This window comes from Lepisma saccharinum, chromosome 2 (genome assembly GCF_977018435.1).
Source record: "Lepisma saccharinum chromosome 2, izLepSacc3.1, whole genome shotgun sequence".
Taxonomy (NCBI): domain Eukaryota; kingdom Metazoa; phylum Arthropoda; class Insecta; order Zygentoma; family Lepismatidae; genus Lepisma; species Lepisma saccharinum.
In genome coordinates, this window is record NC_139230.1 from 179,410,772 (window position 1) to 179,437,423 (window position 26,652).

The 26,652-nt window shown below is 37.5% G+C and overlaps 1 protein-coding gene across 15 annotated transcripts in view; it reads left to right on the forward strand.

Annotated features, from left to right (window-relative positions):
- Positions 1–26,652, forward strand: part of Cadps (calcium-dependent secretion activator 1) — a 462,589-nt gene that overhangs the window by 62,423 nt on the left and 373,514 nt on the right. The gene's annotated exons all lie outside the window — the stretch shown is intronic.

Here is a 26,652-nt window from a genome sequence, read left to right on the forward strand (position 1 = left end):
CAGAAAATCCCGGTCTCTAGTTATTAGTGATTAAATATTGACTGAGAGGGCTTTTGAATAGGATAGAATAATTACGAAACGCATATCTCTTGCAAATTGTTCCAAACAAGAGTTTCATAGATCATTTGATTTGTTGTGATTTTGTTTGATTTTTTAATTTTAGAGTCGCTTTTCTACCACTTTTGACTAATCTCGACGATGAAGATGAGGGCTGATATGATTAAATTGATGAAGGGACACGTACAAAGAACACCCATACCCAGGACATGATTCGATCTCGGGATCCCTGGCGTCGTAACACGCTTTGCTAACGACTACGCCACGGAGGCTGGCATAGATCATTGAGTGTAAGGGCAAGATTGTTTGATTATGGCGAGAAACGATCGTAGAATATTATTGTTGTTTTCTTTGTGGCTATTGAAAATCTGGCTTATCCAAGGAAATATCAATACATTTTTTAAAATCCCATAAGGTTGATATGGGATGTAATATTTCGCAATGGATTGAAATTAGAAATACAGATATAAATTTGAGTTGCCCAGTAATATTTTATGACTAATGTTTCATGAAAAATTGGACACGTACTCTAATTGATTGAATTAGGTTATTTTACCTCGCTTTTCTCCCACTTTTGGCTAATCGTGATGATGAGGATGAGTGATGATATGATGAAATTTATGAAGGGACACTCACAATGAACAAGCATGCCCAAGCCGGGATTCCAAACCGGGATCCCTTGCGTATTAGTACGCTGTGCCAACCACTCTGACAAGGAGGTTGCCACGTACTCTAAGTAATGTTCAGTAAATACATGTTTCAGTTATGAAATCGTATTAAACCAAACTTACAGTAACTTTTTGATCAGCCGTACTGTAACTCAATAATTAATTAACTTGTTCCGATAAGCCTAACAGTACACATTGATTTAATAATTTTATCTCCTTTTCTGCGAGTATGATATTTAGCATTTTATAACTTTCATTTCATATATATTATATATATATACATTTCGTATATATAAAACCGTTTCTAGGACCTTTCCGATGGCGTAGTTGTAACTTCATCGCCTGTAATAAACGGGTCCCGCATTTGATACCCGGCGGAGGCACATTCCCAGTGGTTCAAATTCCACTTTAAACTGTAGTTCCAGTCCCGATTATACCCTATCTGTGCATAAAGTGAGCTTAAAACAACAAACCAAACAAACAATAACAATTTCTTATCTGTAAAGAAATAGTTTCTTCAAAGTACATCATTCACATACGTGTACTTTTGGAAACATTTTTCCAGTGTACCACCAGTTAATGGGAGTGGAAGCTTTCTACTGCGAAAAAGTAACCGCAGGCTTTTATTCTTTTACTTAACCTTTTTGCAACTTGTAGCTTTACAACAGCAGCAAAATTATACAAGACGAAATAGGTAGGTGGGAAAATACTTTCACTGTTGAAGTAATTTGTACCTCCTAAACGAAACTCTGCCTTCGAGAAAATAATTGTAATTTTGTGTGTCCTGCAACATTACTTGATATTACTACAGTTATGCAGTCGACGGCAGTCGTAGGAATCGAAAAGACCATACCTACGTTGGGTGTATAGATCGTATAATTATCATGATTTAAAACAATACAAAAGTATAATGAACGACGTAAAATTAAATAAATAGTAGTATTTTGATACTACACTAGAAGATTTGATAGAAGTGCAAAAAATAAAACACAAATATGATGCATTGCATTACTTACGGTTTGTAATTATTGATATAATAACAAAATGTTACTATTTGTTCACATGGGTATACCAATACATGTAGCCCAGTTGTACATTTGGTTATTTTACGTCACGTTTCTACCTCTCTGGGATAATCGCGACGATAAGGATGAATGGTGAATGACTGAAGGAATTGTTGGAACAAACACATCCTTATTCAGGATTCGAACCCAGGATTCCTGGCTTCGTAAAGCGATACGCTATTCATTCCCACTCTGGGAGCAGAAACCCAGTAGCCTAAGAAGAGCATACGGCATGATGTTACTCATCATCGGTTATGGTTTCAGCTATACATATATGGAAAATACATACTACAGTGCATATAAGGTAAATTCTCCCTGGGCACTGCCGTATCGGCTTTTCTTTGAATAGGATTCGTCCTTCGAGCCCCACGTCGGGTAGAAAGCTCCATTCCAACACGCAACACACACGACTACCATAAAGCATTCGAGATATTTCCTTATTAGGTAATCCCTTGCCGAAATGACTACGCACAGGCTCAATATCCCCCAACTCGCTTTACATTTAAAAGTCAAAGCACAGTGGCTATTTGCATAATAAACGTCCTGTGACAATGGGTTTACTCTGTTCGCACTCTTGCCTTCCCACAAAGGAGCGGAATTGTGGATTTTGAGGAAAGAACATTTCCAGAAAAAGCCTTTATTGTTATTGCTCTTTTATCGTTATACTAATTATCCGTACGCTGCACAAGGAAAGAATTATACATTGAGAATCTGAATCTACCTTTTTCTTTAAGATTGAGTTGTTACCTAAAATTACATTAATATTCCTAAAATTTTCAATATTTATATGAATTGCACTGAAAATTAGATATGCACCATAAACAGGAATTTAGGTGGCTGGGCAGAATTGCGCTGGTGCCACATATGGTAAAAGCCGCCATGAAATTAGGCGGGTGACAGAAGTTCGCGCTGTTGCCACGTCGGAGCAAAATCCCGTGTATTCGGAGGTTTATGAGAATGAAATATATCGTTGTAGAGTTGGTCTTTGTAATCCACGTGATACAAACTGACAGTATTTGCTCGAAAGGTCAGGGATGACACAAAAGTGCCCCAGAGAGAGGTCGCTCTCACGCTCGAACTAGGCAACGCAGCCCGGTCGACGTTGCCACACAGTGCGCGGGAACCAGAGACTTTTGTCCCGTTCTCACTTTGCTTTTACCATATGTGGCACCAGCGCAATTCTACCCAGCCACCTATTTTCACGACCTTGCGTTTAATTATTATTTTATCATAGCAAGTAATTCTTTTTAAATAACATTTATATGCATAGGCTTATGGAAATTGGAGACGTACAGTTTTAATTTTGAATCCAATAGCCCCTACGTGAAATCTAACCCGCAAGCCTTGATTTTAAACCTTTGCGAGAGCCTTATCATGCACGACGCTTCTATATTTTTGCTACATTGGTGGCCTAGTATGTTGAACATTAAATTCACTATCCCGTTACCAAGAAGTCCGAGTTCGAGTCCCGGCTTGAGCATTGCTTTTTCTGTATGAGTAGTTCTTCATCAATTGCAATCTCGTCGTTGCGATTAGCTACTTTTTTGAGATAAAAAAGGTAAAGGTAAAGTGCTCCCCTGTGCTTAGCACCACGCCATGAAGGCGTATAGGGGGTGTGGGGTTAACGTCACATACTTTCTTGATCCGGTCGTGACTGGAGGTGATGTGATCAGCATCACGCCCCTGACCGTCTTTACCCCCCAGGGTTTCTCCCAGGTGCCCATGTTATTCGACGCTGGGTGGGCGCCGGGGCCGCTTCCAACGTTAGAAAAGTTCCCGGATTTGAACCGGCCGGGGATCGAACCCGGGACCTTTAGCATGGTAGTCAGACGCGTTACCGACTTTTTTTATATTTATAAAAGGAAAGCCCCTAAGCGGAAGCTTCCCCTATCACACTTCATTCACTCACATCATTCCATTTACATTTTAATTTCAGGACTTTTCAGGACAGACAATCACAAATACGCATGCCTTACCCGGGACTCGAACCCGGAACCCCTGGCTTTGTAGCGCGCACACACACTTCGCCACGGAGGTTGACACCGACTGAGCCACCGCGCCACTTTTTGAAATCATATGGAAAATCTTGATTTTTCATACACCCACAGTACCTAATTTTATCTACAACAATCTTTGGAAACTTTGTAATTACACACACACACACACACACACACACACACACACACACACACACACACACACACACACACATATATATATATATATATTTATAAACTGATTATGTATTGATTAAAAATCTTACGTGCTCAGTTCTATTACATTAAAAGAATCTAAACGTTTATTTGAAATTTGTACACGAATGTTAAATGTTCATTTGAAAATTATAAACGAACCTAACGTTAAAAGAATAAAAATTCACATAATTATATTGTTGGTATTTGACAATAAATTATTGTGTTTGGATGCAATTTTGGGAAGGGCATGAGAACAATAAAATATTACACTAGAAATTACAGTAAGATATCTTGCAATATCTGCAAAATATCGGCTATTCAAGGGCTTTCGGTTGTGTAATTAAATTTAGAAATTGTTCAGATATTAATGCATTGCACACACACATGTACTGCACTTTCAAAAATAATCGGATGCTAATGCTACTGGCAGAGATTTTATTACCTACCCCTTCCCATTTATCTCTTTCTCAATTGCTCTGGATGTTTCTCTCTGGTTAGTTATTGAACCAATACAATCCCGATCAGCCCCCGTGCTTAACGTGGATTTTAAATAAAGCAGAAGTTACAAAACCTGCACTCTCTCTTAATAAATATTTACTGGCCGAGTCACTTCTTGTTTCGACGACTTAAAATATAAAACGATAGGTTGGTTTGTCCCGGTTATATTTGCTGGTCGTGCTCTTCGGCGTGTGTGTGCGGCTTTTTTGATGACCGACCTCTGGGAAACATTTCGGAGCTTCCTAGGCAGCATAAACTTGGTGGTCGGAATTCGAATTGTCAGCCTCTTCCCTCTGGTGAATAACAGCCCTGGAAAGCCGATTTCCAAGTCCGTTGGAAAACGGGGAAAATGAGGGCGTGAATTTTTCCCCTGCAGCTGCGCTGGGCATTAATTGCTGCTGGTCTTTGAGGGAAATCATACAGAAAGGAGAATTTCCAATGGTTTAGATTTCCGGATATAATTTTTAATTCTATCAGCGGTGATATCTGTTTAAAAAAGTTGAAAGGCATGGTAGTGAAAAATTTATTATGCTAACTTTTTTCTTTTTTTCGCTCAGGATCTCTTTATTATTTTGATACTCAAGTGGATCCTAATCATTCATATGTAGATAAAAGCGAGAATTACTTTGGTGTTCAATATTTCAGCATCACTAATGCTCGATTTTGTCTTTTGAGACCGTGCAGCCGTCAAAACACTACCCAAATTTCCTAAATGCCCCGTCAAGTTTTCACAAAGGCCCAATGTATGGCCATTTTGACTCTAAATTTGTCCTTACAACCCCTAAATACAAATTTACACCTCCTACCCCACAGGTACAGAATTCTGTATAAACCCATGCGTGCAGCTATAATTCAATGCGAGGTGGCTCATATCTGAAAAATTAACTAAGATTTAAAATTAAATTTTCCGTGTGGTTAGACGAGATCTGTCGCACAGGGAACATCTGGCTCTGCCAAAACTTTTGCACAACACCATCTGCGAGATAATCGAGAATGTGGCTTTATTTGTTTGCTCAAGCGTCTCTTTCAGCCCCCCTCCCCCCTCATAAAAGGCTACATTTTTAAAATTATTTTGTTCCTTCTTCTCTTTCCTTTTAGTCCTCTCCTCCCCTCTCCTCTCCTCTCCTCTCCTCTCCTCTCCTCTCCTCTCCTCTCCTCTCCTCTCCTCTCCTCAATGCTATTCCTTGTGGGAGTACTTCTGCTTGTATTGGTGGAACTGTTAGCTTAGCCACGATAGGTAGTCAGGGGTCGTAAGTTAGAATCCAGAGTAAGACATTCTATTGTACTACACAAATTCACAATATTATTTGAATAATGTGAGGTTAATTCAACTTCAACAAAACTGAATTTAATATATCGTATCAACAATTACATTTATATATAACCACTAGCTAACAAAAATTGTAGTTGTTTGGGTAAGGATAGTTGATTATCATGAATCTTTACAAGTTGCTTTCACACTCACCTCACTTACTACTCCGGCAGTTTATTTCTTTATACAGCATATTAGAAAAAGATATATTTCAACTTACATGATTGGATTGCAATAAAGCCATAGTTTCTATACCCTCCTGTAAGAAAATATTCATTCTTATTAATCAAGACGAAAAAGCTCCTGACCATGTCTACAAGGAGTGACAAATATACTAATTTCGAATTCAGAAATATGAATACTTAGTTATTAGTTGAAATTAAAAGCTTCTGTATGTAGATAAATAATAGTTTTTGTGAGTCCGAACCTTACTGTGTCTCTATGTAGAAACGATAAAATTTTCAAGACTTGGTGCTAAAACCTAATTCTAAGGCGATATATTTGTCACATTAGGAACTATCGGACCAACTCCATGTCATAGATGAAAATTTTGAACACACTAATAATAAAAAGGAAGTGGGTTTCATGTATTTTGTGGACACATTTTAAGGGCATAACGACGAAAAATTAAGGAGGGAATATTTAAATGTCGACACTTCAAGTAGTTATGTAGGAGCCTACACTTGACTTCAGTCTGAAAACTCAGTGAAACAGTGGACGTTCGAATTGATTTCAAACCAGTCTTATATAAGGTCTGCTACATCACTATAAGCTCAGCTTTAAAATTTTGTAGAAATAATATAGCAGGTACTGAAGCGAGAACAAGCTGGGAGTTCTAAATTCTCCTTACAGATGTCAATCAAACAATTTTTCAAACAAATTGAGATGCAGTAAAAGAGGATTCTATCTAGATAACAAATTTGAAATTGAAGATTAAATTACAATACAACTTTATTGTTTCAAACTGCTATGATAGGCCTCCCTCAGACTGCATTAGTTTGCACTGTAATCAAAAGGTAGTGGATCTATCCAGAATGAAGGAACATTGCACACCTTAAACTGTAGGCCCAGTTCCGATTAGCCTATCTGAGCTTGAAATGAACTTAAAACAAACATTTTGCCAAAATCACTTTTGTGCTTGTCCTTCGGTAATGGATTATATGATTCTTACTGTTCTTGTGCACAGCATTTAATATTCATACAATAATGAATTATTTACTTTTACTTGGCCACATTTTATAGTGGCATCGGTGATAATTTGCAAACTTTTATATGGAATATTTCTTTAAAATGTAACGCAACATAGCACTTTGACGGGTGAATTTGAATTAGGCGAACCTGAATTTATTAAAATCGTCGTTATAGCAACGCATTGGCTTGTTTGAAGTTCTGGAAAGAATATATTTGCTTGAATGCGAGAGAAGGACTTTGCGTTTGCATTGCAAATTTGTAGTGCAAGACCCCTGGCGGTATTTACCTACGAGTTCTCTCAGACATTTGCGTTTGGTACCTGGTTACCAACGAGAAACTTAATTATGTTTTGGAATTCACGGAGTTTATATGCTAAAAATGAAAGTTGGCCTAATGTTTTACTTTATGCAAAATACACATCGGGGATATGTATCGAAAAAGTTTTAGTGTTTTGAAATTTGTTACTGGATGATAGGAATGGAACCACTTTTTCATTTACATACAAGGAGACATTTAGCTTGGTTGATATACTTAACGCGGCGTGTTTATAATAAAATTCTAATTGCGAAGAAGAGCCAATGGAATAGTGGGTTTCATTCAAATGTACCATCCCATCATTCGCCTGGAGTGACGGAGAAACCACTGAAAATTTTAGTAAAAAAAAATCAATTTGAACCTGTGATCTCTCGCGTACGAGTTCGTCACCTAACTCCCCCACCTCGCTCGTTTAGACGACTACCGTAAGAACTATTTTTATTCCTATTACTGGTATTTATATGCAACCTACTTGATTGTTATGCTGTTTATACGTGCATTAGTTTCGTATGAAATTTATTTTCTCCTGTCTAATATACCGAACTTAGAAAACCTTACCAACAAGCAAAATCGTCCAAATTTTTTTCATTATTTGTGCTATCAGAAGATCGAATACAAATGCCATAACTGAGGAAGTATGGTAAGTATTTCATTTAAAGTCCACATTGTGAATCTCGGGATGTCACGGTTTTAGATCTAGTTACTGTGTGTTTGTCTCGGATTCTTTCATTTTTCCACGAACAAAAATCTTGTAAACAAATAATTTACAAATGGACTAATGCAGGGTATTAATTTTTATGAAAGCAAAAGCAAAAACCTGCTCTTCTTTTTCGATCCAGCGTAAATTACTGAAAGGCACAAGCTACCTGCAGTTGATGGTAGGAATCCCATTTCATCCAAACCGTGGAGTTCTTTTGCTTCAGAGAAAGAGAAGAATGCTCTCCCGTTTCCCGTTCCTTGTTTGTGTTCTGGGCTTCTAGTTGAGAATTCCTGCTGTGTCCTGACCCCCGGTCACTTTCGCATTTGACCCATCTTGCTCCGACTTCAGCTCACGCATCCGGCTTTTTGTTCTTTCGGTGGATTTACTCTCCCCCTTTCAGTCCTCCTAAGAGAGTATCTAAAACGCGGCCTTGCGAGTGGCAAAGGTATGTGATCTTCTCGTGACGCGAATATTCACGGCTGGCTGAAGACATAATCAGACTTGCTTGGTCAGCACCGGCGATAACGACAACAATGGAACGGTTCTGTTGACACTGTTTGCTTTGAACAATCCTACATCAAATATTTTGCGGCTGCTTAAGATGATTTGCTGAGCGCAATTTGTTACATGATGTTACATCAAAGGAGTTTAGAGAAATACATGAATGAAATTGTGAATGTCGAAACCCAAGCCCAGATTTGTAACCTAGGTCTTCGAAATATTATATTACTTATATTTTCAAACACTCGAAAAACATGCAGGTTCCCTGTTATTCAGTGCTTGTAATTTATAAAAAGAGAAAGCTACAATTTGCATTTGATGAACCCTTATTAACCAACCTAAATTAGCACCGGAAATTTCCTGGATTGAACAATAGCGATTATGTAGATGCTCATTTTCTGTTCATCAAACACCTCTGGTAGGCCTTTATGTAACACATTTCAGCTACTGCTACAATAAATTAATAACAAATAACATTCTGATAAAGTTTTTTGGTAAAAAGTATTCTTCATAATATTCATGACGAAGTCCCCTATATTCTACCTTACGTATCTAGATTTGCCCAAGAGGTACAGCTTTAGCCTTCTGGTTATAAGTTACCCTGAAGTAGACGAACAACACCTCAAAATATCATTTCTTTAGTAATTACTTCCGGGTCGAATCCTAATTCCACCCTACTACTTAACACCACAAGAAACGGATCACTGCTTGCTGTTCTTCTTTGGTGCCAATGGGAGTCATGTTTATTCCGCAACATCAAGAAAAGCAAATGAGTGTTGATGGTCAAAAATGTGTGTGTGTGTGTATGTGTGTGCGCGTGCTCGCGCGTTACCTCACATCAAACTTTGCCTTCTCAAATCACGTCAGTATTTTGTGCGATTTTATTTGTGGATAGATATTTTCACAGTGGGGAATTTTTCACTACAATAAATAAATACACAGAACATTTTTGCCACCTAATTATACATCAATATATAACATATTCCACAAGAATAAATTACACACGATGCCAGACTATAAGATTCAAGCTCAGCCTTTTCCCGAAGAGATATATTTGTAAGTGCTTTGAACAGACCTGAAGTTCGTTATACGACGACCGTAGAGTTAAATTCAGCGGAAATTCTGGGTTCCGGTCTTTTGTGTGGAAAGGCTGTATAAATGACGTCAAGGAAATCTAAACCGATTCCTTCTGGAAATGTTATAGAATCCAACAGATGCTCATCTGTCTCCGGCTCGTATTCATCAGAGTTATTCCATGTTTGAATTCACATGCTTGTACGTTGGTAATTGCATTATTAAATGAGAATGAAAAGCAGCATGTAAACTAAGAGGCTGGAACGATTTCCATTTGTGATGAAGTCATGAAAATCCTCCAAGTAGATATTCTGAGCTGAAAAGAGATAAAGGACATTCAGAAGTATGCATTTTATTTTCCATTGTAAAGCTTTGAATAAATAACTGTACATATGTTGAAAAGAAATCGAAAACTCATTAAATCGCTACGGTCCATCAATACGTAAAAATGTGTACACCAATGGTGTAGTAGTAAGGTAAACAATGAATCCCGGGTTCTATACCCGGTGGAAGTACATCGGATCCCACTTTAAAACTGTAGGCCCGGTCCCGATTGGGCTATTGTTTTGCATATAGTGGACTTGAGACAAAAACCAAACTCAAACATTTTAATGTTATATGATTTAGTAAAACGCCGGCCTCTCTTACGCTATTTTCTCCTCATCCATTTCCTCATCATCGTTGCGTTGCGTTAATCCTAGAATACAAAACTTTGTGTGAGAAACGTAAACACAAACCCTCGTAAATTTTATGATTCATTTTTATATATTTTTTAAAAATCTACTTAATTATTAACTTTTTAGAATTCTTATGTTTGGTGATATTAGTTTAATTTTCTGATCATTTTAAAAACCTACATTTTGATAGTTTTTAGGGCTATTATTTATTTTAAAAATATATATTTTCTTACGTCTTGGGAAAAAATAAGAAATAGGGGTTTTGATTTTTTTTAAAAATAAACAAGAAATATTTTATTTGTTTCATAGTTAGTTAAACCTTATAAAATGTACATAATATCTTGTGATACTAATCCACAACCAATTTTACAAATTGATATCAGTTAGGTACAAACTTGAATATTACGGTTTGAAAATTTAGAATTTGGAAAACGCTATGCTTCTAGGTGGAGAAGAAACCTTTACAGGGCTTGGATGTATGTTCAGTATGATTATGAGTATGATTTTTCTAGTCATTTTCTAATCATAGCATTTTGTCGTTCTTCATCTTAATCTACCCCGGGGTTGATACCGGATGGAGACACATAATGGTAGGGATCTAACTTTAAACTGTAGGTCCAGTTCCGATTGGCTTTTCTGTGCAAAAAGTGGACTTAAAAACAAACCCATCTATCTGCGAAGATTTTCTATTGTTTTCCTTTCAGAAAACACACAAAAATATTATTTAGAAAAAAATATATAAAAAGAACGTAAGTTCACATGTCACGGAAAAAACTTACGACGCACCCTCCCATACAGACGCACACGAACAGCGTAGACGATTGTCCGACTGTTACGGACCTTGTTTTAGGAAGGTACTAACTAGGGCGGAAGATTGTGCGAGCTAGCGCGGTTCACTCTGGACATGTTGATTAGTAAAATTTACGAAGGTTTTTGTGTTCTAGAGTTAATATATAATTCAGAACACATAAACATGTAACATATTAACAAAATAAATGTTTCAAATTACTTTGGAGATTGGACAGGCGTTCATTATAATTCACGTTCGCATAAGTATAATATTTATCAAGCTTTTGAGAAACTTAATTTCCTTTCCAAGAGCTTTAACTTTCTGTTATGTGATTCTTCCAATTTTGTGCAAATTGGTTCATTTGATACGTGAAGCATTTCCAGGAATCCTAGATATTTAGTGTTTTATTTGCCATGTCATTACATTATATGTGTAATTGCATAGGATCATTCATAGCATGTCGTTCTCATGTTTGACCAAGCTATATTCCTGTCGCCAAACACGAAACTAAAATTCTAGGAGATATTAATTCCGTATACTAGAGCAAATAATTATTTTCGTTTTCAGAGCTGTCGTTTAAGATAATATTGTGTTTCGCTGGAATGCAAGCACAGGTACGTTGCAATACAAATACCTATGTTAGTTTTATTCGAATGTTAATGGTTTGGTTTTGATGTGCAGTTTTTTAGTATCATTTCTGTTCATGTGCGAGTGTATTGTGATAGGTTTCCATAGGTTTTCATAGTTAATTTGTTTCGTGGTTGTCTAAGCTATCCTAGTTGAATTGAAATGTTGTATACCATTTACACGGTGGTTCAAAATATTCAAGTTCACTTCATGCCCAAATGGGTTAATCGAAGCTGAATCATCAGTAAAATTGGGATCGAAGCACTGAATTGTGTCCACACGGGAATTCCTTGCTTAGAGGGAATAATATTTAACTCTACAATATCGGGGTGCCGTATTCCATATAGTAAAAGGTAAAGTGTTCCCCTGTGCATAGCACCACGCCATGAAGGCGTATAGGGGGTGTGAGGGTAACGCCCCACACTTTCTTGATCCGGTCGTGAGTGGGGGTGATGTGATCAGCATCACGCCCCTGACCGCCTTTACCCCCCAGGGTTTCCCCCAGGTACCCATGTTATTCGACGCTGGGTGGGCGCCGGGGCCGCTTTCACCGTTAGAAAAGTTCCCGGATTTGAACCGGCCGGGGATCGAACCCGGGACCTTGAGCATGGTAGTCAGACGCGTTACCGACTGATTAACCACTTATTATTCACTTGCTTTATTTACTATATGCTATGTTATGCATACTTTTTCGAACAACCATCCTTTTTAAAATCATGCAACTTGAAATAAATTCTTCTCTGAAAGAAAAGAATCTAAGGAAATCCGCGATGTTCCTAAAGTCACCATCTATTTCAATTAAAAATGTTCGCATTTACTTCAATATTTATTTATTGATTTATTATTTATTTAATTGTTTTTGAATACCTGATTTTTTTTGCATTATTTTACTTCGCTTCTTGTGCCACTTTTGGCTAATTTGCGAAGATGCGGATGAGTGATGATATGATGAAATTGATGAATGGACACAGACAAACATCCATGCCCAGGCCAGGATTCGAACCCGGGACCCCTGGCGTCGTAGCGCGATGTGCTAACCACTCCGCCACGGGGGCCGGCTTGAATACGTGAAGAACACCTTTCCCGAAAGATGGAGAAGTATGGGGTAACCAAAGATACGAAGCTCCAGTCAGCCGAACGAACCCCTTTGGACTTTTTCACATAGAAATTCATCTCATGGATGGAGTATGTTTGCTATGGTGAATATCATTTGGACTTACATTATACATTACATTGGAGTGCAGCAAACGTGTGTTTGCATTCATGTGTGAGTATATATGTCGAATTACACAATAAATGTTTTTTTTCAATTACGGTCGTCCTTCATTGAAGAAATGCTGACTTTTGGGGCACCCTGTATATATTTCTTTGTTCTTGGCTCTTCGCGACACTTCCTTTTCCTGTCCAGCTCAGTTGTCCTCGTATCATGAATGGCATAGTCTTTCGGATGTGCAGGAAACCACTTTGGTGAAACGGAAAACGTTATTCAATTTCCGTCTCAAATCAGAGACATCCTCCTTATTTCACTTCCTGTTCTCTGAAGAATTCTCTGCCAAAACAGATGTGAATTTGCTTCGTTTCCCTTCGGATTTCTATGAGTGTGAGTCTTGACTCGGTATGATTAAAATTATTTGAGTAATGCATGCTGAACTATAATAGTGACACGATTTATCGACTATTATTACAAATGTTTATTACCAAGTAACTTTACAGGTGATAAATATTGGACAGCGTACTAGAAGCAGTTTTCATAGGAATTCCGTGTTGATGTTAAAGTAGAAAAACTATAACGTTGCGGTTTTCAGAATTGAGCAACATGTCTTAACATAATTTCGTTCTCAAGAGAATTAGGAACATTACTTATTTCGTGCTTGCAGAAGTAGAAGTAAAGATGGTCGAACTTCACCATCGAATTGAATCAAACTGCTCCAATATGGAGCAAATGAAAAAAGCGTGTTTTACAACTTGCTTAGGATTATGTGGGGAACGTCTAACTGGTCACCAGCGACGATATTTGAGTTTCGTAGGAGAAGTCTCAAACTTCGTTGCGGGAATAGCTAACGGTCTTTATTTTCTGAGCCAGACTGGTGTCAATAGTACATATCTGATATTGCGGATGCAAAGAACCCTTGTTGTCAGATGGTGATGTTATTCAATTAAATGTATTATTTCTATGTAATTGACCGTGATTCAACTACAACTGACCGTGAAAATCTTGCTGATGATTAAGTTGTATGTAGTTACACGCATGAGTGCAAGAATTCTTCACAACCCCTCCTACTCGTCGGACATTGCACATGTCTCTTTCTGTTTAACAAGCGAAAGATGTGTATGCTTGTGGTCGGAATGGCATTGCTGTTATGCATATATACATTGCAGTAATGGGAAAATACCGTTGACGAGGAAATAAACATGAAAACACGGACGATAACTTGCATAAAGTTGATCCGTAGGTATAGGTTAAATTGGTTTCTAAATAAAGAAACACGGTTCATTGCTGGTTTTTAAAAAAGTTGAGAAGGAAGTTAGCATCAAAATCCGATTTTAACTTCTTTTTTTAATGAAAAGCAACCACATATCTTCTTTATCGATTCTGTGCACAACATCATGTGCAGAAAAACGATAAAACGAACTCGCAAATTGCCTGCAGCGCCGTTCTTGAGCACAGAAATATTTTGCGAACCTTCCTCGCTAAGCTTTTTTTCTATTTTACTTCTATCTTCTTGTTTGTTATCGCACTAAAAACTTATCTGGGAGAAGGCTTTTCAGCGCGATGTAAAATTAGCTCCCTCAAGAAAGCTGGCTGGCGTACTTTCCTAAGCCCTCAAATTGGATGGAACTTAAGATTTCCTGATTGCAACATCGCGTCCTAAGGAGCCTAGCGATAATGGAGGCAGAAAAGTGCAAACTTTTATACTTGAATGTGATAACGAAAGCTGGATTATTGGCCCTTGTGGTGTATTTTCTGTTTTTGATAGTCTGTAGTTCAAATCCCTGGTCGTCCATTGTCAGTTCAGTTTCCTATGATTCTTCCGGTTTCGCGCATGGAACTTTAATGAGAGCTTTCCTTGTCTTATTTATCTGAAGACATATCTCATTTTCCCCCCTTCAACAGTATATTTAATGTAATAACAATTATAGATAAGTTGAGTGATATTATCGCCAGGGATCCTGGGTTCGATACCCTGTGCAGGCACACTGCACGGTGGTTCGGATCCAACTTTAATCTGTAGGTCCAATCTCAAATAGCCTATCTGTACACAAAAGTGGACTTAAAAAAAACTACAAAATAAACCCTTAACATTGAGTGATCTTATGTATATATTTTACCGACTTCTGTGGCAGAGTGGTTAGCGTAACCGTATCGAGGCGAGCGCTAGATTCGAATCCTGGTTTGTCCCAAATTCATCAATTCATTATTCATTCTCATCGTCGTGATCAACCTAGAGAGGTAGAAATGAGATGTGCAATAATCAATGTCGAAATCTATTAACTGACTGCAGTGGGATAGAAGATGTAAGATAAATTATAAATGCAGAATCACTCCACGGTTTCATACTTTTGGAAGCTAGAGATCTCAGATTCGAACCCTGGTCAGGCATGGATATATACTTATATTTGTTCCGTTACCCAGTTCATCAGTTCATCAACGTAAAATAACGAAAATACAAGCTCTTCATGGTTTAAAACAGACTCGCCTTTGATAGTTAGATGGAAAGTTTGACATTAAGGACAAGTATTTGCCTTTGTGTGTCTGTGCGTGTTATCTGTCTTCAACACGAGAAGAAGGTTTAGTTTGGGGTTGTTCTTGTTGACTGTTATGAAATGAGGTTGTACTTTTGTTATTATCATGTACATTTGTGATGGGTTTTGTTATTAGAAGATTGAGGTATTTATGGTTACTCAGAAAAATTGTTAATAAAATTTTGGAGTGAAATGAATCTTTTAAATTGGGTTGACCATATTAACAATCTAAAGTCTTATAGTTGTGTAACTTCCACTGCGCAGATAAGTTCATTCCCTTCTCACTCCCTGTTTTAAAGAGTTTAAAGAAATAAGAGGTGTTATGGATTATAGAACAAACATGTAGTGAGTGTTCCCCATTCAAATAAAGTAATTCATACGCATATAGAAGCAACACGGAAGTTCATACACTTCATGCACACCATTAGCCCAGCTCTCCATTAAAAAGAGTTAACGTCAGATACATGAAATGGTTTGAAAATGCATCACTAATTAGCAAAAAAGAAGATATAACCCGATAATTATTTTTGCGAAATTCCTGGACACGTTACTGGAAGGTTGTTCCAAGCCGCTCTGTCAACAAACCAATAATGCTATTAAATTAGAACCGTAAAGTAAAGAATACCATAATTTGATGCTGATCACACCATCTATGTCTATGTCTGATATAGATGACGCATGGGACTATGGTCCACGTGTGTGGTACTCGTAATGGATACTTTCACCTACATCTTTATCAGTTGATTCCAACTGACGAAGCAGTCGTTGTAAAAATAACTTACAAACTCGTTTTCACTGGTCTGTAAACATTGATTCGTAGGACACGCCTATATTTTCCTTGAAGTTGGAAATGAAATATTTATATACAATGCTTCGTAATTTTATTCCTAAAGATCAAAATCCTAAGAAATAATTTCATGTGGCAATTCCAGGACCTTAAGTCATTACAGTGATTACATACAACATTGATATTATACTTGGTGATTGAGAAATGTCTAAATGGCTCGTGCCTCATCTTTAAAGTAGTGCGCTTCGTAGATTATTACTGACTTTTCCACCTGTCTAATGTATTCGGCATTGCACTCCACAATTTCTCTCTTTCTTTAATAGCCCTATTCATCACACGTCACATACACTCTCACTCTCTCTGCACGTTTATTATTCGCTTATTTAACTTAATTTGGCCGCATTCATTTCCGAGTTAGGCGGTAAGTGAGTGTAACATAGTAACACAATTTAAATTCCCTTTCATTGTACATACCTACTAACCTCTTTTTAAAGTATATTCTTGTCTTTTTCATTCCTATGATAGTAATATTAAATATATATGGGCTACTTAACCTTCTTCTATTTGTATCTCATTCAGTTACAACTGACGCAATTCTCTCTTTGTAACCGACAGGAAAATGAAAAAATGAAACAGAGAGGAAGAAGGTTTAGTATTTGAACGAAGATGAAGTAAACGTTCCCCATTCAATTAAAGAAAAACATAATTTCCTTTCCCTATGACTTTTATATTGAAACTTAATTCATACGCATATAGAAGCAATACGGAAGTTCTTATACGTGACTTCTATTATAATTTCAATTTAACGTAAATTTAATTTAATTTTTAAAAATTGATTTTTTGCCTTGAGTTTTCGAGCATACGATGCAAAAATTTTAAACTGTCGTTATTCTTGGATTGGTCCTGCCTGATAGCCAGTGCTCGAAAAAATGTTGACGGGGCTTTCGTTTCCTTCTTCAAGATAGAAGGTCATGACCTAACACATATAGAAGTCAATTCAAATTGTTAGATTATAATAACAACAGCAATTCACTTGTAATAATTTGAGCATATTTAGAAAAGAGCTGGAAATAATTTGTTGAAAAACATTTCTTCTTGTAGTTATAGTTCGATGATTATGATATTTTCATTTTCCTTACTAAAAATTAAGTTGTAATATGCAAAGTCTTGTTAAGTAATGAAAAACAAATATGATAGAACACATATCCTAAAAGGAGAAGATTTTATTTTCCCTGTTGGGAACGAATTAGAAATGTAGAACCTGGAAAAGAGATTAGGTATAAAAGTAGCAAATTCCGATAGCCTTCACTTTAATTTCAAACACATTGTTATCAAGGTATCCCAGGTTCGATTCCCAGCGAAGGCTACACCCCACTTTGAATAGTAAGTCTGTGCAATTTAACTGATGAGTGAGGACGTAATCAGTCTTGTTTTTCTCGAACTGTTTATGTGTCATGGATGAACTGCTGTACATTTTAAAAGAATTGAGTATGTAAACATCATGCAGTCTGTGCAACTGCTGTGAGAAACTCATATGCGTTGAAACTCTTACTACACTCAAAACGTTTAGGGTCTTCCCAACATCGCACGCTCGCCTTATAATCATGGGGTCTCGGGTTCGGATACCACTTCAAACTCTAGGCCCAGTCCTGATTAACCTATCTGAGTTTAATGTGAGCTTAAAACAAATCTTGATGCCAGAATGTTCACTCTACGATACCATCAAAATTTCATCAGCGCGTTTAAGAGTGGTAACTTCGTAAACTCATACCCCGAGTGTCTTTTCCACGTATTACCTGAATGATAGACCGTTATGCAGAAAGACAGAGGAAATTGATCGCGCAGATATGTGTTTGTTGAAAGGTTGCACTGGTGACACAGAGAATGAAGCGTGAGAAAGAAATCATGTGAAATAATGTGCCTGAGGGTTCAGTTTTTAATCCCGCGCGAAGGACGCTGGAGAACGCGGACTTGGAGATGGGAGACGATCGATACCGGACGTTGTATCCTCTTCCACTACTTTCCCCTCCACTGCAAAGGTGACGTAAAGGCAAAAATGGTGTTAACAATGAAATTGAATTTTCTTTCTTGTTCACTGATAAGCTGCAACACCTCGCCACTTCCGCTTTGGGGTACTCTTTTCTAATTAAATTCCCAGAAAGAAAATACGTTTTTCAGGGTAAATTCGGTGAAATGGTTATACTTGTGGTGGCTACTGTGGATGTTTATAGTATTTTGTGGATTAATTTTACTTTTTATTACGTATTGGTGGCACTCTGTATCTTAGTTACTTTGCATACCCTTTTTGCATCTCTCTGTTCAACTTGGCGATGAGAATGTTTACATGACCTTATGCAGTAGAACACTGTTGATACGTGTCACCGTATTCGATACACTTATTGGTGTCGATTGTTTGCGATAGACGTAAATTAGCTTTTATTACTTTGAATGTTTGTTTTAAGCCCACTTTATGCACAGATATGCTAATCGGGACTGGACCTACAGTTTAAAATGGGATCTGAACAACTAGTCGCCTCCACCAGGTATCGAAGCCTTGATTACAAGGCGACGGTGTTACCTCTACGCCATCGGGGAGACGTTTCCACTATTTTGAGGACACCGTGAAGAATTGCCAACGCTTCATTGTTTTTGGTAAGAACCAACGAACGACCTCTTGCTTTTTAGACTTTTAAGAGAGCGTTTTAGTAAAAGGATTGCAAGTCGACGTTGATATATTATGTAAACCATAATAGTGAGATTTGTATCATTCCAGGCCTGAATGCATGTCACGTACATAGCTTATAATGAACGGTTCAGTGCCACATACTGAAAACAAGTAGTAGGGTCAATCTAAATTCTTGTCAGGCATGCTGGATTGCATATCATATAAGTCAAGCATATAGTGTCTGGATAAGTAATTTCGTTGCTGAACTATAAAAAATGTATACGCTGACTGTACACAGCAGAAGTCAACTTATACTTAAAATCTCTTATTACAGGTATAGTCCCATGTCACATATTATATCTTGCACCTCTTAGGAACTTCATTTCTGAGCTGAAACTTTCAACATGACGGTCCAAATCCCCTTGCTTACAACACTGACTTGCTCCTAAGAGTTTTTGACATTATCACCAAAGTTCATCGTTGAAACTGCGCTCCTATATTGTTAAACCTTATTTACCATCCCTGTAGCGAATACAAATACGTTATAATATTCAACACTGTATTACTGTTATTTTTATATTGATGACTAAAATACTGTGGAGTTTTGGATGACATTTTAAATTAAAATTCTTGAGGATCAGATAGCTTCATAGCTATGTGTGCACATTATAGATGTATGACATTTTATATTTTTCTGTAAGAATCAATAAACCAGTTGAAGTCTGTGAATGTTTTCAGATTCTGATAAATAGAAGGCGGAGAAAAAATAGACATAAATTATGGCTGTTTGCTGTACGAGGGTTTGTACAGTTATAAGTACAACGTAAAAATGTAAATTTATTAGAAGGAAAATTGTGAAATATAAAGTATAATGATTGTTGCCTGTGATGAAGTTAACTAAACTAGCATAGTGCGAAACTTAGAACAATAAACTACCTTAATAATGTGAAGTACAAAACTCAAATCCTTGAATGTGTTTACAATAAGTTCAACAAAGTTTGCGTATATAACTCTTCATTGCAAGTTCTTACCTTCCAAAAAATCGCGATCTAAAGATAAACGCTGTAGTGCATGTTGTAATTATTTTATATTCACTTACGTCTGTGTTTGCACATTGCAATTCGGATATCCACAATTTATTACATCACTTCTAAACCAAAAAAAAAAAAGTGTTTGGCTTCTTACACCTTGCGTATACATTATTTTATCCATTTATCAATATTTGAATAATTAGTTTGTTTACTAGGTGTACCAAACATAATTGTTCTTCAATCAGTTTTATTCCAGAAATATGAGCCTGGAAGTTCTATAAAGTGAATTTGGCAGACTCTGAGATCCATAGTTTACATCCCTTTTCTTACACTATTCTCATAACGATCGCAAATACCCCCAAAATAGAGTATCTTTATAACAATACAATGTTATCTATCGTCTCAAAAATAGACATCCTCACATAATCTTTTCTATCGTCTTAAAAGTGTTCACTCGCGATTAGGATTTCACTGTCACAGTGTTTTCCTTCTAATATTCAAGAAGAACCAATATGAATACCTTCCTGTGTTAGGAACTTAACAACCAGTTAATTGAACCAGACGTAGTTCTCGTTGAAAGACATATAATTCCCTCTGTCTTTTACTTGAAGTGCTCAAGGATACAGATATCTAATATTGATAGAATTGTATCACATACTTAATCTGGCTTTAGAATCAGAACTTCTGGAATGGACATTTTACATATTATATTGTTACATACAGTTCAGGAAACCAGTACTTTATGACATCAAAGGAATTTATCTCCTGGTTTTGCATACAGTAGTTACGTAATCACTTTGGTTTCTGTAATTTTACTATTCTGAGTTGCTAATAAGGTTAAATTTTCCCCTTGTGTAGAACGGTATTTCGGAGAAACAGATTATGTGGAACTAAGGTTGCACGTATTTTTGACACGTGAGGGAAGCTTTGATTGTTTGATTGGTGTGGCATATTTTACTTCGCTTTTCTGCCACTTTTGGGTAATCGCGAACATGAGGATGAATGATGATATGATGAAATTGATGAAGGGACACTCACAAAGAACACCCATGCCCAGGCCGGAATTTGAACTCGAGATCCCAGGCGTCGTATTTTGCTGTGCTAACCACTCTGCCACGGAGGCCGGCTCGTGAAGGAAGTTGTTTGATTCTGGACGCTTTCTCTGCGTCAAAGTCGCGTTGCTACACTAATTTTAATAAATGCATTTTGGGCCCAACTTAGTTAGAAAGGAAGCAGGAAATTATAAAGTTTAATATGTACAATTTAAATCTTTTCCGCTTATTAAAAATTACTACTACCACCATAAAATGTAAGTCATGTGGAACGAAGATGTTGTCTGCATCTTTTTACATCTTTTAAGATGTACACAGGTCACACAGCGAGACAGTTTATTTATTGCATCTAAAGTTTACGATGCTCTATGTAAGTAATACTTTTTTGAGATTGACAGATTCACGCTATCATTTGTTTTTTGCTCCGTTTTAAGGGAGTTTTGTGATACAATATACAGATTTAAATTTAAAATTATGCGTATATGTTCTGAAAGCAACGTTCAAAATGCAATACAGACAGTATATGCGGGAGACCCAAGCTCGATGCCCGGCGTGGATGATTATAAGTGGGAATTTTCCAGGAATGTCCATGAGTGGAGAGGCTCTGAGGTGCATCCAGCCTCTAAGAAATGGGTTGCTGGTGGCAACCCTCGGGAGAGAGTGGATATAGGCCTCCGGAGCCTTCACATCTCCCCATATGCCTTAACCGTATGTTGTAATGTGCAGAGGAGCTTTCCCTTACACATACATAATACATAAATATAAACTTATTATTTAACCGGCCTCCGTGGCGGGGTGGTTAGCACAACGCGTTACGACCCCAAAGGTCCCGAGTTGAAATCCCACCCTGGGCATGGATGTTTGTGAGTGTAAATGGACACATATCCATAAGCTCATCCACATACATATATTATATAATGGAGATGAATTAATTGTAACCATTAGTACCTGACATTTTGATGCCTCTCTTTTGCCTTTAAGGTCTGCCGGATGGAGTAGTGGTAACGTCGTCGCCTTGTAATCAACGGGTCTCGGGTTCGATACCCGGTGGAGGCACATAGTGGTTCATATCCCACTTTACAATGTAGGTCCAGTCCCGATTACCGTATCTGTATATAAAGTGAACTTAAGACAGCAACACATCAACAACAATTGTATTGAGTTAAAATAAATTTGTAAAGGTATACAATAATTAAAAGTTCCCAGCAGTTTCGTTTCAATAGTTCTCCTACAATGGGTTTTGAAACGAAGACACTCCTCCATTATAAGGAAAACACGGTTGCTTCACTGTGCTTGGTCGCGCGTGAATATTTGCTGCTAAGGGTAGAAGACGCCTGAGAGTTGAGCAACGGCGGAAGACGTTTTGCGTTTGTGACTGCATGCACGAAACGGTAATGAACGACACAATGAATCAGACGGCGCGGAAAGACCAGCGAGCTGTTGAGGCGCTCGAGAGGTACGCCGGGTATTGCGAAATTAAAAGCGAACGCAGAATGCAGCGGAGAGGCAGTTGCCTTTCCTTCTTCTTCAGACACTTACGTGTAAGGTTCTGGAAGGAATATTGATTCGTTCGTATGAATCAAACCTGCGTGCGTTTGTTATTGAGATTTTGCATATCGTACGTGATTCACTTCTTGTTTGAGAGCACACTGCAGTTCGTTTTCCTTGCACATGGATATGCAAGAAAAAAGTAAAGTGTCTTTTTTTTTTAAGATAATGCTTACAGCTATATTGTGACGCATTATTAGCCTTGTTGTCGTTTTACAATTGAATGTTCACATATGTAACATGAACGACTAAATATGAATGTAACATTATGCCATATTGCATTAAGTAGTGTGGAGTTTTGCTCTTTAACCCCTTCAGACCCATTGTACATGATCATGTACATCACTTTTATTATTTTTTTAATGCATGATAGCGAATGTTTCAGCATTTGATTTTTTTCCACATGATTTTGTACATTTCGTCTGCTGAGAAATTGCTAAGCTATTTTTTCGTTATTGAAAAGAAAAATCAGGTCTGAAGGGGTTAAAACAAATTACCAGTGAAAAAGTAGTATGTAATTTTGGAATCGTGTAAGATACATTTGTGTTAGAGCCTACCTTCGTGGCGGAGTAATTAGCAAATCACCCTACGACTACAGGGGTTCGAATCCCTTCCAGAGTATGGGTGTTCTTTGTGAGTGTCCCTTCATCAATTTCATCATATCATCATTCATCCTCGTCTTCGCGATTAGCCAAAAGTGGCAGAGAGTTAAATAAAATAAACCAAATCAACAACAAAAAGCTAGGTATTATTTGAAGATGTTACTTTTATTAATATACGCGTTTAGACCAGTATTTTTTACATGTGATATCAATTTGAATCTCTTTATGTATTACAACGGAGCAACGTTTCTTTCGAAACGAAGAAGATGTGAGAGTGCTCTCAGTACATCTACTATTTATGAGTATCCTTGATTTTGATTTCATTATCGCAATATTCTTGATTCACTTAACACTTTATTATGTATATGATTTAAATATGTCCAGGAAGTCCGGACATCTTACATTCGGATTATAAATTGTCCGATAAACATTTCGAAAGTGACGGATAATCTGATTTATTCAAATATGAGAAGAATTCAAATATCATAGTAAAACAGATAATTTGAATATTCAAATATCACAATATGCTGAGTATGTTGATAATTTCTTATTTTGATCTCATGCATAGAAATGAAAATAGAAGAAAACATTATCCGCTGTTCAGTAAATTTGTCCATTCCTAATTCGAAATGTAATTTTTAGATATAAAAATATTATTATTATATCATGCTGTCGTATTAATATTAACATTTTCTATAGATAACAATGTATACTGGCCATTGTAAAAAAAAGGCCTCCCAGCTGGCGTAGTGGTAACGTCGTCGCCTTGTAATCAAGGCGTCCCGAGTTCGATACCCGTTGGAAGCACATGTCACAGTGGTTCGGATCCCACTTTAAACTGTAGGTCCAGTCCCGAATAGCCTTTTTGTGCATAAAGTGGACTGGAAAACAACAAATCAATCAATGACTTATGTAAAGTTTATGGAAGTTAATTTTATGCATTGAAAGGCTAATTGAGACTGGACGTTCAGATTATAGTCTCAACCGGAAATCAAACCTTGAACCTCTTAATTACAAGGTGATAGCGTAAACAAATCCACTAAATGGAAGTTGATTGCGATTGTATGTGTCGGGGGAGAGGGAGGAGGAGGGAGTGTTTCTCTGCGCACATACACGCATACTTTGTGTCTCCTTGTGGGATAACGTATTCTATCCTGAGTAGCATTTACCAATTTCTTTCTTAGCGCCGTAGTTTTATGCAACCCGATCTGCACTTATGTTCCGCGGGCTTGCAGCCTACATTCTACATTTCTTCCAAGATTTTTCCTTACTGATTGGAGAACACAGGAGATGTACTACGTAGAAATTTCATCGGAAAATGCACGCTCGACCAGATCTCGAACCTGGGTCTTTGGTATACCCTGCAAGTGTTCTACAAACGGAATTAACGAGTCAGCCCTGGTTTTGCCCGATTTTTAGCTCTTGCTGTTTTAACAGCTTGGAGTTGTAGGTAAAGCATTTATTTTCTTCGTCATAATTTCAGTGTGAGTTTCCAAAATAGCATCCATAGAAATTATGACGTTTTAGGCACTGACTACCACACGGGAGACCTGGGTTCGATTCCAGGGGTGGGTGATCTAAGGTTGGAATTTTTACGGCCTTGTCCCTGCATAAACCCGCTCTTGGGCTCACCCAGCCTCAAATCAACGGGTACCTTGGGATAACCCTGTAGGGTAAAGGCGCCCTGAACGTGGTGATGATCACATCACCTCCAAAATGTCCGAGATCGAGAATGTGTGAAGGCCCTACCCCCACATCCCGTAAAATGAACTTTCATGGCACGATGCTATGTGCACTTTTTACTATCTATTTTTTAAAAAAATACTTGCATAATCCTTTAAAATATGGAAACAGCATATATATTTATATGGACGTATTTTCAGTCACATATTACCGAGGACGGTTCCAATGTTGGGGAGCTTGAAGAGCTTGTAACACTTGGGAGGGAAGGCTGGTGCATTAGCTGCACGCAAGCACTCACAAGCAACACTCCTTATACAAATCGATCGCATGACTTCAACACGTCAGCATGAGGCAAACGTAGGAAGTTTCTCCTCCCCCCTATTTAACGTTAACGTTCTTGTAAAGAGCTGAACTAAACAGTTTATTTTATTTTGCGTTATCAACAACCAAACGTGGGTACAAACACCGAGTTGCTTTCGTCCTGTAAGAAATTGGAGCATGAGCGTTTATAATGTACACAGTGCGTTGAAACGCCAGGAATACCTTGCACGCACTGTGTAATTGCGTGTTTGGCGTACCATGTTTCATTAGTGCGTGTGTTGGGGAGAACGTGGGGGGTGAAAAGCCTGAACATGTTGGTTGGGAAACGGGGTTAAAACAAGCAACATAACACACTCAGAGAAATAAAAGTACTGAGTGAAGACTATATCGAGTGTAACTTGTTACTGCATAATCAAGGGAAGATACTTCGGAATTACATGTTTCATTTTGCAGAAAAATATACCAGGACCAAAACTTATGCAAATATGTTTTCTCTCGGATTCGCTTATACGATTATTGATGTTTTGACTTACTTGTTTAACCATACTGCTGGTTATCAAGGTATCGTCGTTAAACGAACTCTAATCTTCGCTTAGATGAAGCAAATGAACAAATATGTTTATTTATTCTCAATTATATTAATTTCCTTACTTGCGAGATATTGTTTGCATAACATTTGCTTAGATATGCTGTGAAAACTTGTAGATTTCCAACTTGAAAAATATGTATGAAAATACTTTCCACTGTTATGTGATGCATGAACAATTTCGGAAATCTTCATTATCCAAAATATTTTATATTTTGTGATCTCTGGTGGGAATTTTTCCAACAATGTCCTCGCATAAAACGGCTCTGGGGTTCAGCCAGCATCGAAGCAACCCCGGGAAATAGACGTAGCCGGAGCATGATGATTTTCACATCACATCCTTTATAGAAGAAATCGTGAATGTGTGTGGCGCTGTATACTACACCTCTATGTTATTCCGTGGCACAGTGCAGTGCACAAGGGAGAGCTTTACATTTTACCTTATCGGTATAATGGATGAATTTTATGTTACTACATACATGGGGTACTACACATATTTCTTCCATATTTATAACGCTATGATCTTTAAGTGACTTGAATAGTAATTTTTAGCACTTACCAAGAAGGTATTATTTTAAAATAAAGGGTGGCGCAAAAGTCATCATCCTATTTGAACTGCCCATTATTTTGACATCTTGTTGTTTATATCAGTATTGTTTTGTCAGTTAAATAGAAGGTACTCACGAAATTTATTGTGTGCGAATATGAATAAGTATACTCCACAAGAACGTGGAAACATTGTGACAATTTTGCGTGACACTTTTTCGGGCAGAGTAATATCCCGTTTTGGTGATTTGCCATGGCCGGCCAGGTACCCCGATTTGCCGCTCCAGATTTTTTCCTTTGGGGATATTTGAAGTCATTGGTTTATGTGAATAAGGCAGAGACGTTACAGCAACTAAAGGACAATATTCAGCATGAAATTGAAAATATTTCCCCGCAGATTTCCAACACCATGGAAAAC